Source organism: Choloepus didactylus, chromosome 3 (genome assembly GCF_015220235.1).
Source record: "Choloepus didactylus isolate mChoDid1 chromosome 3, mChoDid1.pri, whole genome shotgun sequence".
In the NCBI taxonomy this organism is placed as follows: Eukaryota; Metazoa; Chordata; class Mammalia; order Pilosa; family Megalonychidae; genus Choloepus; species Choloepus didactylus.
The window spans coordinates 171,320,294-171,347,401 of record NC_051309.1 but is presented as its reverse complement, the minus strand read 5'-3'; the positions used below and the strand labels follow the sequence as shown (position 1 = coordinate 171,347,401).

Genomic DNA, 27,108 nt, shown 5'->3' with positions numbered 1-27,108 from the left:
TTTCTTCTAGAGGGACCCTAAGCTGCTTCTACTCATGGCTGCTTCTTAAAACACAGAAATTTACTAGAGAAATGATCATTTCCTTTTAAAGAATTAAGGAAGACAGGATGTGAAAATTATATTTGAATTTTAAGGAAGTGTCTGTGGTTTGAAAGCAAATGAGTTTCTTTCCCTATTATTGAGATTTATTGTTATGATATTAGTGTTGATATTACTTTAAAATTTAAGTATCTCAAATTGGGTATACACATTTATTATTTATAAATGAGTGGTAAACGCCTTTTTTAAACATGTACGAAAATGCTATTTTGTAGTGCCAGCCCAATTTAAGTGTCAGAAAGCAATGCTCTTAAGGTGTGAAGATCAGTGGGTTAGGCTTTTCTCCTGATGTGTTTTATTTAGGAATTTCCGCTAAATCAGAAAATATAAATATCAATTCTATACAAAACAACATATGCTATAGGATATGTAACACATGGTGGATTATTGATGAAATTTAGAAAAAAATAGTCACAATTGAAGAAATTCATTTCAGTCCTAAATTTCTTAAATGCTTTTAAAATAAAAGTGGTTTATTTATTTACTTTTTTTGCCTATGGAAACATTAAACTTTACACACTTCCCATAAAATTATGTCAGTGTATCTGGACTTTTATTTATTTAATAAAATTATTAGGAAAATATTTGTTACTTTATTAAGACATTTTCTGAGACATCTCTTAGCTTCCCAGAGGACAAGTTTGAAAAGAAGTTGGGGAAGAAAGTAATAAGGTTCCATCTCTTTTCCTTATACATTCAGACATTTTCCCCTCTTCTTTCACTCCCAATATCCTCACATCACTCATGGTTTCCTTTTATTTTTCTTACACAGATTTTACCATCCTATTAAAAAAGTAATAAAAGAGGCCAAACATTAATGTTTTGATTGGGAAATAACGCACTGATTCAGATATTAGCTGGAGGACTCAGAGAAAGGTAGAGGATTTTTTTTATCCTATGTAATAAAATGTTTCCAATGATTCATTATAACATGTAGAGCCCTCAGGTGGAAATAAGCTTTATTAAATCTGAATTCTATCAGGCAAGCGACTTAGATGTTTTTGTTCCCTCTGGATATATAAAACTTGATGATAACCAGATTAAGATGATCCAATTATTCCGATTCTGTACCACTTAAGGACTTGAACCCAGCACTTGGTCACTATCACAAATGGGTTCAAAAGGATTATCAGAAATTTACACCCTTAAATGCAACTTAGATAACAGTTTTCAGGTCATCTTCAAGAAATTACTAATAATACAACCACGGGGAAAAGGGGACCAACCTTGACCTTATTAAAGATATTAACTCTTTGCTTACGTCTTCTCTTAAAGTCTTATGATGAGTTTTAGCAGAGAGGAAACGTTTTGCTTCTTTGGATGTTTTACAAATGAAGTTCTACATTTCTCTATTATCTGCTTTTCCCAGGCCCATTTTTGATCTGAGAGTATTTTGGTCTTCCCCCCTCTCACTTTTAATTGTCTTCCCTTTACCCTCATCACTCTTTTGAATGATTTCCATGCAGGTAGTGATCATGACAGACATTTCAAAGCCTCTGTGGGGGTAGTTTCTGTTTACAGGAGCCTGAAAAGAAGATGGATCACAAAAGTAACAACAGTGGCTTGCAAATTTACTATTTAGATTATTTTTTTAAAGCTCTTCTTATATATTTTGGAGAATTGGCAACAGAAAGATTAATCCAGTTTAAGGCTTTTTGGGCAAATCTTCTTTTGCAGATAATCATTTCCAGCTACCATCTCTTGAACTTGACCCCTACAATCTCATTGTTGGTAGGATGTGGGGGGTGGGGTGGATTAGGAATAGATTCCAATGGCAAACATAAATAGTGATGTTAGTTCACTGTTTAACAAAATATAACAAAAATAACATTTTTGTGGTCAATCCTATCTATCTAAAATAACAATTTGATTCATGAAATATATTTTCCCCAGTTGGATCAATTTCTCTGATCCCATCTGTAAGACCAGCCCATTCATGGGTGGGTCTCCAGAGAAATAAGCCAATGAGACACACCCTCATACTTCTCCAACCTTGGCTTCTCTTAAAATTCCTTTGAGGCTAATAAACTGTACTGATCATAGGGACTGGGAAAGGCAGTGTGGCTATTGCAGGTCCCCCTCATTAGATTTTCAACCTGAGAATAAATCCTCCATCAGGTTTATTTGTGCTGGAAATGATGAGGACCAACACAGCTCAGCTGTGATCAGAAGGAGCCATTAACTTGGTGTTGTCAGAACCCATATGCATTCAGAAGGGACGCAAGCTTTGACTCAGGTAGAAGACTTCCATAATGTACATATAAACCACTTGGAATCTTGAAAAAAGGAGTGTTCAGCACATCTGGGGGTGGGCTTGACTTTCTGTATTTCTAAAAAGCTTCCAGGCACTGCTGGTTGGCTGGCCTCAATGTGAGTAACAGAGTCTTGAATGGAGGGTGTTGTAATCAGAGTCAAGGATCTATCTTCTTTTTCTTTATTTCTCTAATAAATGGGCTTTTTTTTCCTGAAGTGACATGATATAAAACATTATATTTGCCCTAAACACAGAGCTGGACTTAGGAGAATGGGAACAGGTTGCCTGTGAATTAGTTGGTAATTCTTCAACATGGATGAATCACTCCATGCCCCATTATGTGGGCTGCAGTATGAAGAGGATAAGACTATTTTGTAGTGAAAACTGGGATATTATAAGGGTAAAGGAGGACACTTTTAGTAATTGCATACTAAATATCAACAAATGACCCAGGAGATACGGTCACCCTACTTAGAATGACACTGTGCGTAGGAAGCCTGGGTGATTTATTTTAGCTTTACCATAGAGAAAATTAATTTTTTGTAAGTGACTGTGCCAGTTTGGATATATTATGTCCCCCAGAAAAGGTGTATTCTTTAATGCAATCTTGTGGGGGCAGACTGATTAGTCTAGTGATTAGGGTGGAAATGTTTGAATAAATTATTTCCATGAGATGAGGACCCTTCCCATTCAGGGTGGGTCTTAATTAAATCACTGGAGTCCTATAGGAGAGATCACAGACAGAAGGAGCTCAGAGCAGCTGAGAGAGACTTTTGGAGAAATGCTTGGGAGCTGGTAGAGATGCTCAGAGATGCCTGGAGATGTGGACAGAGGGACATTTGGAGATGCTAAGTTAAGAGATGAAGCCCAGAGTTTGCCCCAGAGAAGCAAAGAGAGGACCCCAGGAAGCTTAGAGAGAAACGCCATGGGAGAAAGAAGCAAGGACACACAGGAGCTGAGAGAGAGGAGCTGAAACACAACCCAGGACCAGCAGACACCAGCCACCTGCCTTCCCAGCTGACAGACGTGTTCCAGACATCATCAGCCATCTTTTAGTGAAGGTATCCTCTTGTTGATGTCTTATTTGGGACACATTTATGGCCTTGGAGCAGTAACTTTGTAACCGAATAAATACCCTTTATAAAAGCCAGTCCATTTCTGGTATTTTGCATAATGGTAGCATTAGCAAACCGGAACAGTGACCCACCTAACTGCTCTTCTTTCCCCATTATCACATGCTTATAAACACTGTTGCTTCCTTTCTTCATACATTTTTTAAAAGCCATCCTCAAAATAGAAAGTACTTTTTAAAAATACATTCCTTGGGGAGTCCGAGGGCCTGGGCTCCGGGAGGTGGCGACTGCGCGGGGCCCCGCGCCCGCCCTGCTAGCGCCCACCGACCGACGGCGGAGGCGGCTCGAGGCTTTGTGGCCACGGCGCGCTCGGTGGGGCCTGGCCGGCCCGGTGCGCGCCGCCACCGCTGCCTGGCGCTCCGGAGCCCGCGGCCCTCGCGGCCCTCACGGCCGCCCGCCCGCGCCTCGCCAGCCCCTCCCGCGGTCCCGCGGCCGCCGCGCTGCAGCTGAGGGCTGTCAGTCAGATGCTGAAGCAGAATGCCCGCGCTCGCCTTGGGCCTGGACCATCTTACAGTTCTAAATGATCTCCACAAGTTAACTTTTTAAACTCACATTGCTATCAGGTTAGCTAACGGCCAGTAGAAATATAGTGGAAAATGCAAAACAAAGAAATTATAAAACTTGCCAAATATATGTGCTTGAATGCAAAAAACGTGATGCACGAACTACTGCATCAACCAACGCACCTGCAAGCCCTTACCCACGAATACAACTCCCAGCCAAGTGTGTCCCTGAGGGATTTCAAACAGCTGAAGAAGTGCTGGGAGAACATCGAGGCTTGGACCAAAAAAATAATCTCTTACGAGAGGAGAGAGAAAGTGAAACAGAGTGTCAGTCCACTTCTGAGTACCCACGTCCTGACAAAGGAGAAGATTGCCAGCCTGCTGCCCGAGCAGCTATACTTCCTGCAGAACCCTCCGGAAGAGGAGCCTGAGTACCACCCGGACGCTGCAGCCCAAGAATCATTTGCTGTTGCAAATAGAGAACTGTGTGATGATGAGAAAGAGTTCATACGTTTTCCGGTATGTGAGGAGACCTCTCAACCCGAGCCCTCGTGTTCGGCTGTCAGAGTAACAGCCAATAAAAACTACAGGAGCAAAACTTCTCAGGAAGGGACTTTAAAAATGATGCACGAGGAAGAACACAACCAGCACGTGTCCATCTTACAGCTGCAGGTGATACAAATGAACGAGGTGCACGTGGCCAAAATCCAGCAGATAGAGCAAGAGTGTGAGATGGCAGAGGAGGAACACCGGATAAAAATGGAAGTGCTCAATAAAAAGATGTATTGGTAAAGAAAGCTGCAAAATTTTACCAGGGAATGGCCTGTGGCCTTATTTAATCGGCCTTTTCCCAATTCACCCTGAGACTTTGGGGGCGACCCCCTTGTCATTAATGTGCGTCGGCAAAGGAAGTCCAGGACATGTGACACGTGGTCAGTTACCCATAACAGAGCTACAACTAGGAAATTTAGAGTGGTAGTAGTCATTGATTTAAGAATACATTCAGGTAAACAGCTGCACCCTCTGTACCCCTTAAGTGGCAAAGGAGCTGTTAGAGTCCTAAAAATTATCACTGAGTGCTATAATTCTGAACGTAATGTCTCTGTAATTAGAATTCATACAAGAACCATGTGTGAATGTTGTGTATTTTTTAATCAGGTGCAAGTGTGACTATAAAGGAGTGTGGCTGGTTTTTTGTTTTTTTTCTGTTTGTTTTGTTTTTTTAACAGCACAAGTTTTCTATCCAAATGAATGCCATCCCATTGAAAGTAGCTGTCTTGAGAGGTCACGTGTTTCTGCAGCCCTGATGCTGTGACCCAGAACTTGCTGGAGGTCTTTAGGGAGCCTCCGGGAGAGCTGCAGCACTGTTTTCTTACATTTTTTTTTTCCCCCAATTTTCAGTGTCATCCTTTGCGTGTGGGTTTTGTTTGTGTTTTTAAACAGCCCAGCATTTGGAAGGATATTATTTTAACGTGGCTGGTAAGCTACCGTTGAAAGCCTTTCCCCAGGAGGAGTTCCAAACAATGGCTCCAACAGTGGTAGCTTGTTGGAATTAGCTATGTAATGACTTTGAGGGGAAAATGTTCATTGAGATTTATACTTTCTGTTATGTTTGTTTTATTAAAAAGAAAAGAAGAAAAAATACAATCCTTACAGTTCCATCTCTCTGAAAACCATGTGCATGCCATAATTTTGCCAAAGATCCCGTGGGATTATTACCACGAAGTTATTCAAATTTTCTAATAAATAATTCATTGAATTGATAATTTTCCTGATGTTTTGGGTTGAAACTGTTCTATATTTACCAAGAAAAATGTGAATATTATTCTCCATGTTCTAGTTGAAATTCTGTGTTTTGATGGAGCCTTGGCAGGTGCTGTGTGGCCCCAGCTGTGATGATAGTCATAACATGACGGTAATGAATAGCTTTTGTCTTCTTTAAACATGCAGGTAGATAGTGTTCTGATTATATGTTTAGCATTAGTGATGCGTTTAATGTATTTTATGGCCTGTCGTGTTGTTGTTGTTTCACACAGAATGGTTATGCTGTGTAGGGGTATCTCTTAATTCCATGATAAATATTGATTTACATGCAGCCAATTTTAAAAGTGTGGCCTTATAGATAAACTTTATATGCTCCTAGTTCACCTTGTGTGCCCTGGGTTTCACTGTAAGTTCACAGTTCTTAAAAAGCCAATAAAAAGATTTGTTTAAACATCACCTTCATTTTAGCTCAAGTGATTTACTTTTAAATTGTCTGACTGAATTTTATGTGTATGGAATTGCTTTGTATCAGCTTTAATATCATACTATAATGCACATTTAAAAATACTCTAAATCTTAAACACTGGCAACAACACTCAATTACCTGCAGGTGGGCTATCAGTATAAATGAGACAATGGCTGTTGTTTTCCAGCACAATTGACTGGCTTAAAGCTGGCATACAGAAATTTGTCAGCTAGAGACAAGCCTTTATCAAAACGTTTTTAAAAATATAAATTTTAGATGTTTTTCACTGTTTAGATTGACAGTTCAATTTCTTTATTGTTTTCCTAACCACATATTTTTCTTAAATTCACAATGACTAGTTTAAATAAAGATTCATAGGATACAGTTGCTGCAAAGAAGATGCACCATATCATCTTTATAGTGTTTGTTTCAGAGGGAAGTGAGTAATTACAAATTTCTATCTTGCTCTAAATTTCCCATTCTTTCCTCATAAATTACAGTAAAAGCATAAAGTGATATTTTGAGAAGAATTGAAATTTTTGTTCTTTAAATAGAAAAATTACTGTATGTATGGTCATATTTAAATCATATATAAAAGTGTTTTTAAATAATCATGTAAAATAATTAGATAATAACAGTTAATCTAAACTCCTATGGGCTAATTAACTGACCAAATAATTTCCGGTATTTATCTAAAGATCTTAAAAATATATATTATCAATTGTCTTCATTTTTTTCTCAAGCAATTTACATTTAAAGCCCCTGAGATAATTTAAGTGTATGTCAAGCTATTGTGTTCTGTTTATCTATATATTAACACATCCTCATTCTTAAATGCTTTTTTCCTTGCATTATATCTCAGAAAGAAAAGTAAGTTTTCTGCCTAATCAAATTTATTTTACATTATACCTAAGTTGTTCAATTATTTAGTTTATCTAGGAAAATAGCTTGTCTTAATCTAAAATTTAGTGTTTTTATAAAATCCTAGATTTAAAAAGTTTAACAAATATTTTTTGGTAGATTTTTTTTTATGAACTTTAACATATATACATAATAGTGACAACTTCCAAAGTGTAAATATTAAAAATCTTACAAAGAATGTCAATGTATCTTTCACCCAGCTTCCTCAAATGTTAACATCTTCCATAACCACAGTTCAATTACTAAATCAAAGAAATTAACAATGGTATAATTCTATCAGAATTTTAGAACTGATTCAAATTTCATCAGTTGTTCTTCAAATGTCCTTTTCTAAATTAGGATCTAATAACCCATTGCATTTAGTTGTTGTCTATTTAATATCTTTTAATCTAGGACAATGTCTTAGTCTTTGTTTTACATGGCCTTCTTTTTTTTAAAATTTCTGCTCAGTTGCTTTGAAGAATGTTTCTAAACTTAGGTTTGCCAGATATTTCATCATGACATCATGGTTAATACACTTTTGACAAGAATACAGCAGAGGAGATGTCACCCCCTCATTACATGCCAGGAGACACACTATGTTGATTTGCTTCATTTCTGGTGTTAGTTTTGATGACTATGTAAAAGTGGTGTCTTCTGGGTTTCTCTACTATAAAGTTCCACTATTTTCTTTGTAATTAATAAGTATATTCTGGTAGATATTTTGAGACCAGGTAAACACTTGTGTGATGGTTAGGTTCATGTGTCAACTTGGCCAGGTGATGGTACCCACCTATCTGGTCAAGCAAGCACTGGCCTAACCTTTACTGCAAGGACATTTGTGGCTGGTTAATAAACCAACAGGCTGGTTTATTAAATCATCAGTCAATTGGCTGCAGCAGTGACTGATGACCTCAATGAAGGGCGTGTCTTCCACAATGAGAGAATGCAGTCAGCTGGATTTAATCCAATCAGTTGAAGACTTTTAAGGGAGACAGATAGAGGACCTTCAGTTCTTCTTCAGCTGACCAGTGAAGTGTTTCCTGAGGAGTTTGTCAAAGTTGCCAGTTTGTTTCCTGAGGAGTTCATTGAACACATTCGTCGAAATTGCCACTTCGTTTCCTGAGGAGTTCGTTGAACATCTTCAATGGAGTTGCCAGTTTGCTGCCTGCCCTATGGAATTTGGACTCATGCATACCCACAGTTTCATGACACTTTTATAAATCTTATATTTATAGATATCTCTCATTGATTCTGTTTCCCTAGAGAACCCTGACTAATGCAACTTGGTACCGGGAGTGGTTCCTGAGAAACAGAATCTTAAAATGGCCTTTTACAATTTGTTTTCTACTCTGATTAGATTCAAAGGCACTACAGACTCCATTTCCAATAATAAAGATGGCACTGACAGTCCATGGTGTTAATTGGCAATGGAGATACTCAAAATAGCACTGTGTGATTCTCCTAATCATGCTCTTGTATGAAGCAAGGCTCTGGGTGACAGTGTTTTCGACATCTTCACAGAGTTTTGCAGAATTAAGAGGTATAATGATGTTGGCTGGCTGCTCTTAGATACATTGGATAAAGTTATAAGGGAAAGGGATGAGCTAAAGCCTTCAAATTTAAAGCTTAAGCACCGTATGACAGATGTAAAGGTTTCTATCTGTGCCCTGAAAGAAAATCTTATTTCCTGTGGCTGCAGACTTGAGATTTCTGAACCAGACACAGACTCTCATTGTGCAAGTAGCAGATTTACAATGTAAACTAAAATCTCAACCTCTCAGGGTGTCTGCTATTAAATTAAAGGCATTAATTGGAAAAGAATGGGATCCTGAAATTTGGTATGGGGACATATGGATTCATAATATTGGCAGTGAGGACATTGGAACACTGGATTCTGCTGAGTCATTGTTAGATTTACCAATAGTGGGCTGTCCTGAGGAAACAGCCCCTCCCCACCTCCAATCTGCCCTAAGGAGCCTGCCATCCACCCCCCACCTAAAGAGATTAACCCTTCAGTGCTTGCTAATCCTGTAATCACCTCCCCTGAGGAAGCAGCCCTCCTCTGTCTGGAGAGATTAATCCTGTTTTACAGGATGAAAATGCAATGGAATGTCCTGAGGTAAATGGCTTGAGGGATACTTCTAATACTTTTCATGACCCACCTCCACCACCAGTCTTTGCTTCAAGATCTATAACTAAAGTCCCAACAGCCCCCAAAGGGTGAGGTAGAAAGTGTGACCCATGAGGAAGTATGCTATATTCCAAAAGAACTTTATGAGCTTTCCAACTTTTACAGAGAGAAACCAGGGGAATATGTATGGGAATGGATATTAAGGGTGTGGGAAAATGGTGGAAGGAATATAAGGTTGGATCATGCTGAATTTACTGATATGGACCCACTAAACAGAGATTCAGCATTCAATGTTGTAGCTTGAGGTGTTAGAAAGGGTGTCAACAGTTTGGGTGGTTGGCTAAAACATGGATAAAAAGGTGGCCAGCATTACCAGAGGTTGAAATGCCAGAACTGCCCTGGTATAATGTGGAGGAGGGGATTCAAAGGCTTAGAGAGATTGGAATGTTAGAGTGGATTTATCATGGAAGACCTGCTCACACACCCCTGGAATGTCCAGAGGACACTCCTTTTACCAAGACTGTGAAGAATAAATTTGTGAGACTAGCTCCATCATCCCTGAAGAGCTCTGTAGTCCCCCTTCTCTGTAGTTCAGCTTTACTGTAGGAACTGCTGTCACTGAGCTGGAATCCTTAAACACAATGGGAATAATTAGACTCTGAGTTGGCAGAAGCCAAGTGGCTGCAGTTAATCACCACAGACAAGGTGGGCATGGCTACCATAAAGGAAAACAGGCTCAAAGAACCAATCAAAATCATATGACTTGTAGTAGAGACTTATGGCATTGGCTAGTGGATCATGGAGTACCAAGTGGTAAAATAGATGAACAATTGACTAAATTCTTGTTTGAACCATATAGGCAGAAGAATTCTAGGTCAAGTGAACAAAAGTCTCCCTCAAATTACAAAAACAGAGAGTCATGGCCCCTTAATCAATTCCCAGACTTGAGACAGTTTACAGATCCAGAGCCCCTTGAATGAAGGGAAGGCTGGGTAACCTTGGGGAAGGACTCTGTTACACTGTGAAAAATTTATACTGTTAATCTTCCGCCTAGCTTTCCCCAGGGAGACCTATGGCCTCTTACCAGGGTAACTGTGCACTGGGGAAAAGGAAATGATCAGATATTTCATGGATTATTAGAAACTGGTTCAGAAGTGACATTAATTCCAGGAGACCCAAAACATCACTCTGGTTCACCAGAGTTGGGGCTTATGGAGGTCCGGTGAGCAATGGAGTTTTAGCTCAGGTCTGTCTCACAGTGGGACCAGTCAGTCCCCAGACCCATTCTGTGGTTATTTCCCTTGTTCTGGAATGTGTAATTGGAATAGACATACTCAGCAACTGGCAAAAACCTCACATTGGTTCCCTGACTCATGGAGTGGGGGCTATTATGGTGGGAAAGGCCAAGTGGAAGCCACTAGAACTGCCTCTGCCTAGCAAAATAGTAAACCAGAAGCAATACTGGATTCCTAGAGGAACTGCAGAGATTATTGCCACTCTTAAGGACTTGAAGGATGCAGGGGTGGTGATTCCCACCACATCCCCATTCAACTACCCTATTTGGCCTGTGCAGAAAACAGACGGTTCTTGGAGGATGACAGTGGATTATTGTAAGCTTAACCAGGTGGTGACTTCAATTGCAGCTGCTGTTGCAGATGTGGTATCATTGCTTGAGCAAATCAACACATCCCCTGGTACCTAGTATGCAGCTATTGATCTGGCAAATGCTTTTTTCTCAATTGCTGTTAGTAAGGACCACCAGAAACAGTTTGCATTCAGCTGGAAAGGCCAGCAGTTTACATTCACTGTGCTACCTCAGGGTTATATCAACTCTCCAGCCTTATGTCATAATATTGTCCACAGGGATCTTGATCATTTCTGCCTCCCACAAGACATCACACTGCTCCATTATGTTGATGATATCATGTTGATTAGACCTAGTGACCAAGAAGTAGCAATGACTCTACATTTGTTGGTAAAGTATTTGTGTGGTAGAGAATGGAAGATAAATCCAACAAAAATACCGGGGCCTTCCACCTCATTAAAATTTCTTGGTGTCCAGTGGTGTGAGGCCTGTTGAGATATCCTTTCTAAGGTGAAGGATAAGCTGTTGCATCTGGCCCCTCCTATGATCAAAAAAGAGACACAATTCTTAGTTGGCCTCTTTGGATTTTGGAGGCAACATATCCCTCATTTGGGTGTGCTACTCCAGCCCATTTACCAAGTGACCAGAAAAGCTTCTAGTTTTGAGTGGGGACTGCAACAAGATGAAGCTCTGCAACAGGTCCAGGCTGTTTTGCAAGCTGCTCTGCCACTTGGACCATATGATCCAGCTGACCCAATGGTGCTGGAAGTGTCAGTGGCAAATAAAAATGCTGTTTGGCGCCTTTGGCAGGCTCCTATAGGAGACTAACAGTGCAGGCCCTTAGGATTTTGGAGTAAAGCTTTACCATTCTCTGCAGATAATTACTCTCCATTTGAGAAACAGCTGTTGGCCTGCTACTGGCCTTAGTAGAAACAGAACACTTAACCATGGACCACAAACTTACCATGAGACCTGAGTTACCTATTATGAGCTGAATGTTGTCTGACCTACCAAGCCATAAAGTTGGGCGTGCACAGCAGCACTCCATCATAAAATGGAAATGGTATATACAAGGTAGAGCTCGAGTGGGTCCTGAAGCACAAGTAAGTTACATGAGGAAGTGGCCCAAATGCCCATGGCCCCCACTTCTTCCACTTTACCCCCTCATTCCCAGCCCACAGCTATGGCATCTTAGGGAGTTCCTTATAATCAGTTGACTGAGGAAGAGAAAACTGGGGCCTGGTTTGCAGATGGTTCTGCATGATATGCAGGCACCATCCAAAAGTGGACAGCTGTAGCACTGCAACCCCTTTCCGGGATGTCTCTGAAGGACAGTCATGAGGGGAAATCCTCCCAGTGGGCAGAACTTCGAGCAGTGCACCTGGTTGTTCACTTTGCTTGGAAGGAGAACTGGCCACAGGTGCATTTGTATACTGATTCATGGGCTGTTGCTAGTGGTTTGGTTGAATGGTCAGGGACTTGGAAGGAACATGATTGGAAGATTGGTGATGAAGAAGTCTAGGGAAGGAGTATGTGGACAGATCTTTCTGAGTAGGCAAAAAACATGAAGATATTTGTGTCCCATGTGAATGCTCACCAGAGGATGAATTCAGCAGAAGAAGATTTTAATAACCAAGTGGATGAAATTACCTGTTTGGTGGATACCAATCAGCCTCTCTCCTCAGCAACTCCTGTCATTGCCCAATGGGCTCATGAACAAAGTGGTCCTGGTGGTAGGGATGGAAGTTATGCATGGGCTCAGCAACATGGACTTCCACTCACCAAGGCTGACCTGGCCACAGCCACTGCTGAGTGCCCAATCTGCCAGCAGCAGAGACCCACATTCAGTCCCCAATATGGCACCATTCCCCAAGGTGATCAGTCTGCTACCTGGTGGCAGATTGATTACATTGGACCACTTCCATCATGGAAGGGGCAGCAATTTGTTCTTACTGGAATAGACACATATTCCAGATATGGGTTTGCCTTCCCTGCATGACATGCTTCTGCCAAAACTACCTTCCATGGACTTACAGAATGCCTTATCCACCATCAAGGTATTCCACACAGCATTGCTTCTGACCAAGGAACCCACCTCACAGCAAATGAAGTGAGGGAATGGGCACATGCTCATGGAATTCTCTGGTCTTACCATGTTCTCCATCATCCAGAGACAGCTGTGTTGATAGAACAGTGGGATGGCCTGTTGAAGGCTCAATTACAACACCAACTAGGTGGCAATACCTTGCAGGGCTGGGGCAGTGTTCTCCAGGAGGCTGTGTAGGCTTTGAATCGGCACCCACTCTATGGTGCTGTTTCTCCCATAGCCAGGATTCATGGGTGCAGGAATCAAGGTGTGGAAACAGGAGTGGCACCACTCACTATCACTCCTAGTGATCCACAAGGTAAATTTTTGCTTCCTGTCCCCATAAGCTTAAGCTCTTCTGGTCTACAAGTCTTTGTTCCAAAAGGAGGAGTCCTTCCACCAGGAAACACAATAATCCCATTGAACTAGAAGTTAAGAATGCCACCTGGCCACTTTGGGCTTCTTGTGCCTCTGAATCAACAGGCAAGGAAGGGGATCACTGTACTGGCTGGGGTGATTGGTCCTGACTATCAAGGGGAAATAGCACTGCAACTACACAATGGAAGTAAAGAAGGGTTTTCCTGGAATACAGGAGATCCCTTAGGGCGTCTCTTAGTATTACCATGTCCTGTGATTAAAGTCAATGGAAAACTGCAACAACCAAATCCAGGCAGGACAACCAATGGCCAAGAAACTTCAGGAATGAGGGTTTGGGTCACCCCACCAGGCAAAGAACCACAGCCAGCTGAAGTGCTTGCTGAGGGTAAGGGGAACATGGAATGGGTAGTGGAAGAAGGTAGTGATAAACAAGAACTACAGCCATGTGACCAGTTACAGAAACAAGAACAATGGTGGCATGAATATTTTGTCCTTGTTTTGTTATGAGTATGTTTGTATTTGTCTGTAAAGCAAATATCTTTGCTTTCTTCTCTGTGTTATCTTCTTATCATATGACATAAGCTGTGTGGTTTTTTTGCTGTATTTAAGCTAAAGGAAATCAATTTTAAGAGTTAATGTCACCCAAGGACTTGCACCCTATTCTGGAGAGATTTAGTGTGTTTCTGGTTGTATGCTGCACAGTGGTGTATTGTTAGGTGAAATATATGTCTGTTATTGTTCTCTACTTAGAGATGAAGTATTATTTTAGGTGATGTGTATACCTGCCAAGTTGACAAGGGTTGGACTGTGATGGTTAAGTTCATGTGTCCACTTTGCCAGGTGATGATATCCAGCTGTCTGGTCAAGCAAGCATTGGCCTAAACATTGCTGTGAGGAGGTTTGTGGCTGCTTTAATAAACCAACAGGGTGGTTTACAAAATCATCAGTCAATTGGCTGCAGCTGTGACTGATGATGTCAATGAAGGGCATGTCTTCCACAATGAGAGAATGCAGTCAGCTGGATTTAATCCAATCAGTTGAAGACTTTTAAGGGAGACAGATAGAGGACCTTCACATCTTCTTCAGCCGACCAGTGAAGTGTTTCCTGAGGAGTTCATCGAAGTTACCAGTTCATTTCCTGGGGAGTTCATTGAACATCTTCATTGGAGTTGCCAGTTTGCTGCCTGCCCTACAGAATTTGGACTTGTGTATACCCACAGTTGTGTGAGACACTTTTATAAATCTTATATTTATAGATATCTCTCATTGATACTGTATCCCTAGAGGACTGTGACTAATACACCTTATTTATGATCTTACTTTCAACAACAAAGTTCAGTATCCATTGATGATTTTTACCTAAAAAATTTGTGAGGTTCTACAAATGCTGATTTTCTATTTCCATAATTCATTCAAATATATTTGCATAGTGGGTTGAAAAGCATTCAAATATATTTGCATAGTGGGTTGAAAAGCAGTCTTTCATGGTTTTTAAAAATATCTTTTCTTTCAATGTTTATGTCCCCTTGGAGTATCTCATTCCTCATGTCTGTGTTTTCATGCTTTTTTCTTGATTGGTTTATGTGGTGGTTTGTGTATTTGGTTAAATTTTTTAAAACAAAAGCAAAAACTGAGATTTTAATTTATTAATTAGGTCTACACTTTTTCTATTCCCCATTTCATTAATTTTTTCTTTTATCTTTATTATTTCCACCATTATGCTTTCTTTTGGTTTACCTCAATATTTCTTTTCTTGTTTTTGAGATCAAAATTATATAAAATTTTTATTTTTTCATATTTACTTTTTATTTTAAATTTTATAGTTCATCTTAACTCCTTACATTTTACTAAAAAGTGTTTAGTACTATGAATTTTCCTCTGATCACTGCTTAAATATATACCACAATACATATAATTCAATTTATTTTTCTTTTTACCAAGTTATTTAGTAGAAGGTTTTTAATTTCCTTTTTGTTTTTTTATGTGGCTAATGACTGTCAGTTTTGTTCTTGTAAGTTATTTGATCTCTTTCCCTGGAGGCCTTTAGGATTTTTCTTCATTGTTGAAATCAAAGAGTTTTGCTAGGATATTTCTCAGAATCAACAGTTTTGATTAGTTTTTTCAAATACCTAGTGGACCCCCTCAATAATTATAGTAATATCTCCTTTTATTTCTGGAAAGTTGTTTTGGATTATAGTTTTAAATTTTCACTTTGTTGAATTTACTTGTTTTTCTTCAGGGACTGCAGTTAATACCAATATTATTCTTTCTTTGCTTTCTTCTATTTACACCACTTTTCTCTGACTTTTTTTAGTTCTTCCCTTATCTCATATTCATCCTCTTAATTGTTTTCTTGCTGTTATTCAATAATCTTAGTAAATTTTCACTTGAGTCTGTTATCTCTTGGGTACTATGTATTCTAGTCATTGTTTCTAACATAAATTTGTTTTTTTAAATTCCATTTTGTCCCTAAATTAAATCAACTCTTTTTCATCTTAATTTTTAATCATTTCTGTTTTTAATTTTTGAATTTATGATTCCAGTTTTTTTATGTCCCCAATTTAGTATCCCCAAATCAACTATATTTTGTTTAATTTATGTATTATCCTAGTTTTCTTCTGCTTCATTGTCGTTTTCTTTAGGGCAAGGGAGGTGAAGTTCATCAGATGAGGGATGTTGAATCTCACTTAAAAAATTGTTATGATTTTGCATAGATTTTTTCTGGTCATTTTTATGGATCTGAAGTGATTTCCAAGATTAGTTGCCCATTGGAGACCTCTTCCCTAAGTATGGCAAAGTCTATTTTTTTTTTTCTTTTTCAGATGGATTTTTTTTGATGGCAAGGTCAGTTGTGTGTCCTCAGATTTTTGTATTTTCTTTGTTCTTCTTGAATCCTTAATTTTTCTTTTGCTTCATTACTCTTTCACAACCCAGTTCCCAGTGAGCACCTCTCACTTTCTTTCTTCTTTGCTTTCCCCCTGAGAAGCTATACTTTACAAAGACTGACACTTTAAAATGTGTACTTTTCAGTTCCTCCTTTGTCACCTGTGCTCTCCTCTACTAGAACGCCTTGTAGTTTTCACACTTAGGGTAAACTTACTATTTCTAAATATGCTGTTATATCAACCTTAATGCTGTTGCTAGCTGCCCCTTCTTTTTTTTCTGCACATTTTCTTAGCTTGCCCCTTTTCTCTGCAAAGGTGTGTGGCAATATACACACCTTTGCAGACAGTGATCACTTTATGGGTATTTGTGTTGTTTTCTTTTTATTTGTTTGTACTTATTTTTATGTTTGTGCATTCTTTGTCTTTACATTATACAGAGGGCATGCTTTTGTGTGTGTTTGTTTGTGGGGGTAGGGTGTTTAAATATAGGCAAACTATTTCTTTTTCCCTGATATATTACCCTGAGAAATCTCAGCAGTTAAACTTGGAAGTCAAATTTATTGCAGAGTTTTTGAACATACTTTGCTCTAGAGTCAGACACTGAATTTATATCAACTACTTAGAATTGTGTGGCCTAAGGTAAGTTCTTCAACTTCTATTTTAATTTACTCCATAAAATGAGAATAGTATTGTACCCACATCATGGAGTTGTTGATAGGATTAAATAAAATATGAGAATAAAGCATTAAAACAGTCTCTGACATAAAATTATTGCTGACAAAAGTTATCCCTTTCTGGTGATGTTGGAACTATATTGGAAAAATATGCCCCCATTTTTACACCAACATAACTTTTCAAACTCAGAATCCAGTTATTTAAAAATTTTAAAATATTGCAACTTAATATTATTTTATTCCTTTCAGTCTTAGAACTATGGCTTGCTCTTCTAATTGCCCTGATTGCCCAGTACTGGTAAATAACTACTGAAAATTTTCATTAAATCTATGCTCATAAACTCAAATCATTACTCTTTGTAGGGAGGAGTATCTAACATTGATTTAAAATATAGAAGCATGCAGAGCTACTTGCATTATGTTAGTTGCAAACTATTCTTTACTCTTTAAATAAATCAAACCCCTTTAAGAACATTCATTTAAGAAATGGTTCCACAGGGCGGATTGAACTAAAAATGTATTGAGGGGCAGGGCAAGATACTGGAGTGGTGAGGTGTATGTTTTAGTTACTCCTCCAGGGAAGTACATAGAAAGCCAGGAACTGTGTGGACCAGACACCTCAGAGCAATTTGACTTTGGGCATACTCCATACAACACTCATGAACACGTGGAACTGCTGAGATCAGCGAAATCTGTAAGTTTTTGTGGCCAGGGGACCCGCGCCCCTCCCTGCCAGGCTCAGTCCCGTAGGAGGAGGGGCTGTCAGCTCCGGGAATGAGAAGGGAGAACTGCAGTGGCAGCTCTTATCGGAAACTCATTCTACTGATCCAAACTCCAATCATAGATAGACTGAGACCAGACACCAGAGAATCTGGGAGAAGCCAGCCCAGCGAAAAGTAGATAGGGATAGCAAAAACAGCAAGAAAAATGCAAAAACAAAAGCAGAGGCTTTTTGGAGTTCTGGTGAACATAGAAAGGGGAAGGGCAGAGCTCAGGCCCTGAGGCTTATATGCAAATCCCAAAGAAAAACCATCTCTCTGCCCCCTGGACCTTTCCTTAATGGCTCTGATTGCTTTGTCTGTTAGCATTTCAATAACCCATTAGATCTGTGAAGAGGGCCCTTTTTTTTTTTTTTTTTTTTTCTTTTTCTAAAACAATTACTCTAAGAAGCCTAATACAGAAAGCCTCAGAGACCTGCAATTTGGGCAGGTCAAGACAAGAGCAGAACTAAGAGAGTCCTGAGACAAAAGGCAATAATTCAGTGGCTGAGAAAATTCACTAAACATCACAACTTCCCAAGAAAAGGGGGGTGTCCGCTCACAGCCATCATCCCGGTGGACAGGTAACACTCCTGCCCATCGACAGCTCCATAGCCCAGAGCTGCCCCAGACAACCCAGTGTGATGGAAGTGCTTCAAATAACAGGCTCACACCACAAAACTGGCTGTGGACATTAGCCTTCCCTGCACCCTCAGCTGGTTGTCCTAGAGTTGGGAAGGTGGAGAAGTGTGAATTAACACACTCCATTCAGCCATCCTTTCAGCAGACTGGGAGCCTCCCTATACAGCCCTGCAGCCTAGAACTTCCCTGGGGGGATGGCACTCACCTGTGACATACCACAGTCATCCCTCAGCAGAGGATCTGGGGGTACATGGCCTGGAAGATGGACCCAATTGCAAGTCTCAGGGACCATACACCAATACCAAGGACTTGTGGGTCAGTGGCAGAGATAAACTGTGGCAGGACTGAACTGAAGGATTAGACTATTGCAGCAGCTTTAAAACTCCAGGAACACCAGGGAAATTTGATTGTTAGAGCCGCCCCCCCTCCCTGACCACCCAGACACACATCCCATATACAGGGTGGGCAACACCAACTACACATGCAAGCTTGGTACACCAGTTGGACCCTACAAGACTCACTCCCCCACTCACCACAAAGACAAAGCAGGGGAGAACTGACTTGAGGGGAACAGGTGGCTCATGGATGCCACCTGCTGGATAGTTAGATAAAGTGTACTCCATGAAGCTGTAGATCTGAGAAATTAGAGATAGGGATTTCAATAGGTCTACAAATCCTAAAAGAACCCTATCAAGTTAAGCAAATGCCAAGAGGCCAAAAACAACAGAAAATTTTAAAGCATATGAAAAAACCAGACTATATGGATAACCCAAGCCCAAGCACCCAAATCAAAAGATCAGAGGAGACACAGTACCTGGAGCAATTAATCAAAGAACTAAATATGAATGACAAGACCATAGCATGGGATATAAAGGACATGAAGAAGAGCATGGCACAGAATATAAAAGACATCAAGAAGACCCTAGAGGAGCAGAAAGAAGACATTGCAAGAGTAAATAAAAAATAGATGATCTTATGGAAATTAAAGAAACTGTTAACCAAATTAAAAAGATTCTGGATACTCATAGTACAAGACTAGAGGAAGTTGAGCAATGAATCAGTGACCTGGAAGACGACAGAATGGAAAATGAAAGAACAAAAGAAAGAATGGGGAAAAAATTGAAAAAATTGAAATGGACCTCAGGGATATGATACATGATATAAAACATCCAAATGTAAGACTCACTGATGTTCCAGAAGGGGAAGAGAAGGGTAAAGGTCTAGGAAGAGATTCAAAGAAATTGTTGGGGAAAACTTCCCAAATCTTCTAAACAGCATAAATACACAAATCATAAATGCCCAGTGAACTCCAAATAGAATAAATCCAAACAAACCCACTCCAAGACATATTCTGAGCACACTGCCACATATGGAAAAGAAGGAGCAAGTTCTGAAAGTAGCAAGAGAAAAGTAATTCACCGCATACAAAGGAAACAGCATAAGACTAAGTAATGACTACTCAGCAGCCACCATGGATGTGAGAAGGCAGTGGCATGACATATTTAAAATTCTGAGTGAGAAAAATTTCCAACCAAGAATACTTTATCCAGCAAAGCTCTCCTTCAAATTTGAGGGAGAGCTTAAATTTTTCACAGACAAACAAATGCTGAGAGAATTTGCTAACAAGAGACCTGCCCTACTGGAGATACTAAAGAGAGCCCTACAGACAGAGAAACAAAGAAAGGAGAGAGAGACATGGAGAAAGGTTCAGTACTAAAGAGATTCAGTATGGGTACATTAAAGGATATTAATAGAGAGAGGGAAAAATATATATGACAAACATAAACCAAAGGATAAGATGGCTGATTCAAGAAATGCCTTCATGATTATAACATTGAATGTAAATGGATTAACCTCCCCAATTAAAAGATATAGATTAGCAGAATGGATAAAAAAAAATGAACCATCAATATGTTGCATACAAGAGACTCATCTTAGACACAGGGAGGGACACAAAGAAATTGAAAGTGAAAGGATGGAAAAAAAATATTTCATGCAAGCTACAGCCAAAAGAAAGCAGGTGTAGCAATATTAATCTCAGATAAAATAGACTTTAAATGCAAGGATGTTCTGAGAGACAAAGAAGGCCACTACATACTAAAAAAGGGAGCAATTCAACAAGAAGAAATCACAATCATAAATGCTTATGCACCCAATCAAGGTGCCACAAAATACATGAGACAAACACTGGCAAAGCTAAAGGAAGCAACTGATGTTTCCAGAATAATTGTGGGAGACTTCAACACATTACTCTCTCCTATAGATAGATCAACCAGACAGAAGACCAATAAGGAAATTGAAAACCTAAACAATCTGATAAATGAATTGGATTTAACAGACATATATAGAACATTACATCGCAAATCACCAGGATACACATACTTCTCTAGTGCTCACAGAACTTTCTCCAGAATAGATCATATGCTGGGACATAAAACAAGGGTCAATAAATTTAAAAAGTTTGAAATTATTCAAAACACATTCTCTGACCACAGTGGAATACACTTAGAAGTCAATAACCATCAGAGACATAGAAAATTCACAAATTCCTGGAGGTTAAACAACACGCTCACAAAGAATCAGTGGGTTAAAGAACAAATAGCAAGAGAAATTGCTAAATATATAGAGACGAATGAAAATGAGAACATAACATACCAAAACCTATGGGATGCAACAAAAGCGGTACTGAGGGGGAAATTTATAGCACTAAATGCATATATTAAAAGGGAAGAAAGAGCCAAAATCAAAGAACTAATGGATCAACTGAAGAATCTAGAAAATGAACAGCAAACCAATCCCAAACCAAGTGGAAGTAAAGAAAGAACAAGGATTAAAGCAGAAATTAATGACATAGAGAACAAAAAAAACAATAGAGGGGATAAATAACATCAAAAGTTGGTTCTTTGAGAAGATCAACAAGATTGACAAGCCCCTAGCTAGACTGACAAAATCAAAAAGAGAGAAGACCCATATAAACAAAACAATGAATGAGAAAGGTGACATTACTGCAGATCCTGAGGAAATTTAAAAAAATTATAAGAGGGTACTATGAACAACTGTTTGGCAACAAACTGGATAATGTAGAAGAAATGGAGAATTTCCTGGAAACATATGAATAACCTAGACTGACCAGAGAAGAAACAGAAGACCTCAACCAACAAATCACAAGCAAAGAGATCCAGTCAGTCATCAAAAAGCTTCCCACAAATAAATGCCCAGGGCCAGATGGCTTCACAGGGGAATTCTACCAAACTTTCCAAAAAGAACTGACGCCAATCTTGCTTAAACTCTTTCAAAACATTGAAGAAAATGGAACACTACTTAACTCATTTTATGAAGCTAACATCAATCTAATACCAAAACCAGGCAAAGATGCTACAAAAAAGGAAAACTACCAGCCAATCTCCCTAATGAATATAGATGCAAAAATCCTCAACAAAATACTTGCAAATCGAATCCAAAGACACATTAAAAAAAATCATACACCATGACCAAGTGGGGTTCATTCTAGGCATGCAAGGGTGGTTCAACATAAGAAAATCAATCAATGTATTACAACACATTAACAAATCAAAAGAGAAAAATCAAATGATCATCTCAATACATGCTGACAAAGCATTCAACAAAATCCAACATCCATTTTTGATAAAAACACTTCAAAAGGTAGGAATTAAAGGAAACTTCCTCAATATGATAAAGAGCATATATGAAAAACCCACAGCCAGCATAGTACTCAATGGTGAGAGACTGAATGCCTTCCCTCTAAGATCAGGAACAAGACAAGCATGCACGCTATCACCACTGTTATTCAACATTGTGCTGGAAGTGCTAGCCAGGGCAATCTGGCAAGACAAAGAAATAAATGGCATCCAAATTTGAAAGGAAGAAGTAAAACCGTCATTGTTTGCAGATGATATGATCTTATATCTGGAGAACCCTAAGAAATCGATGATACAGCTACTAGAGCTAATAAACAGATTTAGCAAAATAGCAGGATACAAGATTAATGCACATAAGTCAGTAATGTTTCTATATGCTAGAAATGAACAAACTGAAGAGACACTCAAGAAAAAGATACCATTTTCAATAGCAACTGAAAAACTCAAGTACCTAGGAATAAACTTAACCAAAGATGTAAAAGACCTATACAAAGAAAACTACATAACTTTACTAAAAGAGATAGAAGGGGACCTTAAAAGATGGAAAAACATTCCTTGTTCATGGATAGGAAGGCTAAATGTCATTAAGATGTCAATTCTACCCAAACTCATCTACATATTCAATGCAATCCCAATGAAAACCCCAACAACCTACTCTGCAGACTTGGAAAATATAGTAATCAAATTTATTTGGAAAGGGAAGATGTCTCGAATTGCTAAAGACACTCTAAAAAAGAAAAACCAAGTGGGAGGACTTACACTCCCTGACTTCGAAGCTTATTATAAAGCCACAGTTGTCAAAACAGCATGGTACTGGCACAATGATAAACATATTGATCAATGGAATCAAATTGAGAATTCAGAGATAGACCCCCAAATCTATGGCCGACTGATCTTTGATAAGGCCCCCAAAGTCACTGAACTGGGTCATAATGGTCTTTTCGACAAATGGGGCTGGGAGAGTTGGATATCCATATCCAAAAGAATGAAAGAAGACCCCTATCTCACACCCTACACAAAAATTACCTCAAAATGGATCAAAGATCTCAATATAAAAGAAAGTACCATAAAACTCCTAGAAGATAATGTAGGGAAGCATCTTCAAGACCTTGTATTAGGCAGCCACTTCCTAGACTTTACACCCAAAGCACAAGCAACAAAAGAAAAAAGATAGATAAATGGGAACTCCTCAAGCTTAGAAGTTTCTGTACCTCGAAAGAATTTGTCAAAAAGGTGAAGAGGCAGCCAACTCAATTTTTAGTTTTGGAAACCATGTATCTGACAAAAGACTGATATCTTGCATATATAAAGAAATCCTACAACTCAATGACAATAGTACAGACAGCCCAATTATAAAATGGGCAAAAGATATGAAAAGACAGTTCTCTGAAGAGGAAATACAAATGGCCAAAAACACATGAAAAAATCTTCAGCTTCACTAGCTATTAGAGTGTTGCAAGTTAAGACCACAATGAGATATCATCTCTCACCAATTAGAATGGCTGCCATTAAGCAAACAAGAAACTAAAAATGCTGGAGAGAATGTGGAGAAATTGGAACTCTTATTCATTGTTGATGGGACAGTATTAATGGTTCAGCTACTCTGGAAGTCAGTCTGGCACTTCCTTAGAAAACTAAATATAGAGTTACCCTTCGATCCAGTGATTGTACTTCTCGGTATATACCCAGAAGATCTGAAAGCAGTGACACGAACAGATATCTGCACAGCAACATTCATAGCAGCATTATTTACAATTGCCAAGAGATGGAACCAACCCAAATGTCCTTCAACAGATGAGTGGATAAATAAAATGTGGTATATACACACGATGGAATACTACGTGGCTGTAAGAAGGAACGATGTCGTGAAACATATGACAACATGGATGAACCTTGAAGACATAATGCTGACCAAAATAAGCCAGGCACAAAAAGAGAAATATTATATGCTACCACTAATGTGAACTACAAAAAAATGTAAAACAAATGGTTTATAATGTAGAATGTAGGGGAACTAGCGATAGAGAGCAATTAAGGGAGGGGGAATGATAATCCAATAAGAACAGGTAAGCTATTGTGGGCAAATTTAATTCTGGGAATGCCCAGGAATGACTATGGTCTGTTAATTTCTGATGAGTATAGTAGGAACAAGTTCACAGAAATGTTGCTGTATTAGGTTACTTTCTTGGGGTAGAGTAGGAACATGTTGGAAGTAAAGTAGTTATCTTAGGTTAGTTGTCTTTTTCTTACTCCCTTGTCATGGTCTGTTTGAAATGTTCTTTTATTGTATGTTTTTAAAATTTTTTAAATTTTTTTTATTTTTTATACAGTTGATTTAAAAAAAAAAGTTTAAAAAAAAAAAAAGGAAAAAATATGCAGAGCCCCCTTGAGGAGCTGGTGGAGAATGCAGGGGTATCGGCCTGCCCCACCTCGATTGTTGCTAATGTGCTCACAGACATAGGGGACTGGTGGTTTGATGGATTGAGCCCTCTACCACAGGACTTGCCCTTGGGAAGACTATTGCTACAAAGGAGAGGCTAAGCCTCACTATAATTGTGCCTAAGAGCCTCCTCCCGAATGCCTCTTTGTCGCTCAGATGTGGCCCTCTCTTTCTAGCTAAGCCAACTTGAAAGGTGAAATCACTGCCCTCCCCACTAGGCGGGATCAGACGCCCAGGGGAGTGAATCTCCCTGGCAATGTGGAATATGACTCCCGGGGAGGAATCTAGACCCGGCATTGTGGGATAGAGAACATCTTCTTGACCAAAAGAGGGAAATGAAAGGAAATGAAGTAAGCTTCAGTGGCAGAGAGATTCCAAAAGGAGCCGAGAGGTTACTCTGGTGGGCACTCTTACGCACAATATAGACAACCCTTTTTAGGTTCTAATGAATTGGGGTAGCTGGTGGTAGATACATGAAACTATCAAACTACAACCCAGAACCCATGAATCTTGAAGACGATTGTATAAAAATGTAGCTTATGAGGGGTGACAATGGGTTTGGGATAAGGACCACACTCCCCTTTGTCTAGTTTATGGATGGATGAGTAGAAAAATGGGGGAAGGAAACAAACAAATAAACAAACAGACAAAGGCACCCAGTGTTCTTTTTTACGTTAATTGCTCTTTTTCACTTTAATTATTATTCTTGTTATTTTTGTGTGTGTGGTAGTAAGGGATTGATTTTGGTGATGAATGCACAACTCTGTAATGGTACTGTGAACAATCAGATGTACTATTTGTTTTCTATGACTGAGTGGTATGTGACTATATCTTAATAAAATGAATATTTAAAAAATGCATTGAACTTGTATTCTTTGTGAAAATCTGTGCTGGAAGTTGGAAGAGTCAGAAGAAAATTTTCCAAAAGAACTATACTTAATTGGTTATTGTCAGCCCAAGGGATAGTTTCAAGTGACATCTTACTGTGAAAAGATTTTAAAATTTGGTGTATTTCCAGAAAACCTTTGTCAAAAGTTGCTGAAGAATATATCTTACTCATAATAAGATATTTAAAATAACAATTAGAACAATCCAAGTGGAATTTTCTAGTCCTGTAACTTATGATTCAATAGAATTACTTTTATTGAATGTGGTTTACTGTATGATGAACTTTAAGGAACATGGCAGAATTATGAAGGAAATTATTTCACTCATCTGAATTTTTATGTATCTATTTAATAAATTGTTTATCAGTCATATGCAATGTACAAAGAATGCTATTAAGTGTTATGGAAAAAATAAAGACAAGCAAGTGTGTGGCATTTGCCGGAAGAAATAAGAGATATACTCATAAACAACTAACGATTCAATTACAAACACAGTGGAACTGGGACTCCGACAGAATATAAACAAATGGCCAAAGGAGTCACGTTAACTTCGCTCGCTGGGTCATGTTGTCCAGTGGTTTGGTCAAGCAAGCACTGGCATGATTGTTACTGTGAGGGTATTTTGTAGATAGATTTGCATCTAAAATAAGTTGATTGTATCTAGAGCTGATTGCATTTATAATTAACAAAAGAGATTGCCCTCAGCAATGTGGGGAGTCTCCTCATCCAATCAGTTGACATGCCAGCCTCCATTGTATGAACACATTCCTCATAATAAATCTGTGTCCTGTTTGTTCTGTTTCTTTGGAACACCCAGACCAATACATTCATGAAATGAGTTTGAACAATCCTGAACAAATCCAAAAACTTATGACCTTAAAACCATTCTGTTTAAACAAAGTTAATAACTAAATGGTTCACAATCAAACATACTCAATACTATCACAAGTAACCATGCCCTTCAGTGTCAGGGCTGACTCTGTAATGGGATTTCTCCAAATTGGCACCCATATACAGTTAATTTTAATAAATTTAGAAATAAAAATCTGCTACTTTAAAGCGTAAAAAATTAAATCATATATAGTTAAATCACCAAAAATAACTGGGACCATTATTTTAATATTGCCCTAAGAAAACATTTTGGGCTGGATATTATTATTGACATTTTTGGAATTGTCAATGCATGGTGATAATAAAAGTGGATTATTTTATTTGGTTTTTTAATGCTTTTAATTCACTTTAGACAATTTATCTCATTATTGACTACACTTCGGGTGGATCTGTTCCCATCACCTCACCACCTCCATGCCAATGTTGGAGTGTTCAGGGAATGGATTTTACATACTGGGGATGCAGGTTCCTGGGAAAGGAGAAGAGGAATTTATATATTCAGCTTCCAAAACAGGGAGGAACTATATTGTAGAGCACCTTGAGTGTTCTCCATCCTTCATTTTAACTACTTTAAAGTCACAATTTCTGGTATCTCTATAAACGTACAGAGTAAGAGTTTACATGATAAACTTTTCTGATTATCATATAGATGACATAAACCTTCATGTTAATTCATTTTGTTTTAAAACTGATTTGGTTCTCAGAGCTCATCTGACAAAGAATGCTGATTTCCTCAATACAGGTATTCAAGAGGCAATCTGCACTGACATAATTGGAATATTCATGGTTTTGGTGATAAAGCATGTAGAGAATGATGAAAATACTCCCTGGATATAGTTCAAAAGAGTAAAGCATCTCAGCATGAAAAATTACACCATGCCTAATTGTGGGATAGAACAGGATCTGGTTCTAACCAGTTAGCATTTCATCCAAATCACCCTTAATCATGATGATTTTCTGTCCTTCAAGA

General features: G+C 38.8%; 1 pseudogene; it reads left to right on the top strand.

Annotated features, from left to right (window-relative positions):
- Window positions 1–4,142: 4,142 nt before the first annotated feature.
- LOC119530534 lies at window positions 4,143–4,853 on the top strand (annotated as a pseudogene).
- Window positions 4,854–27,108: the final 22,255 nt, after the last annotated feature.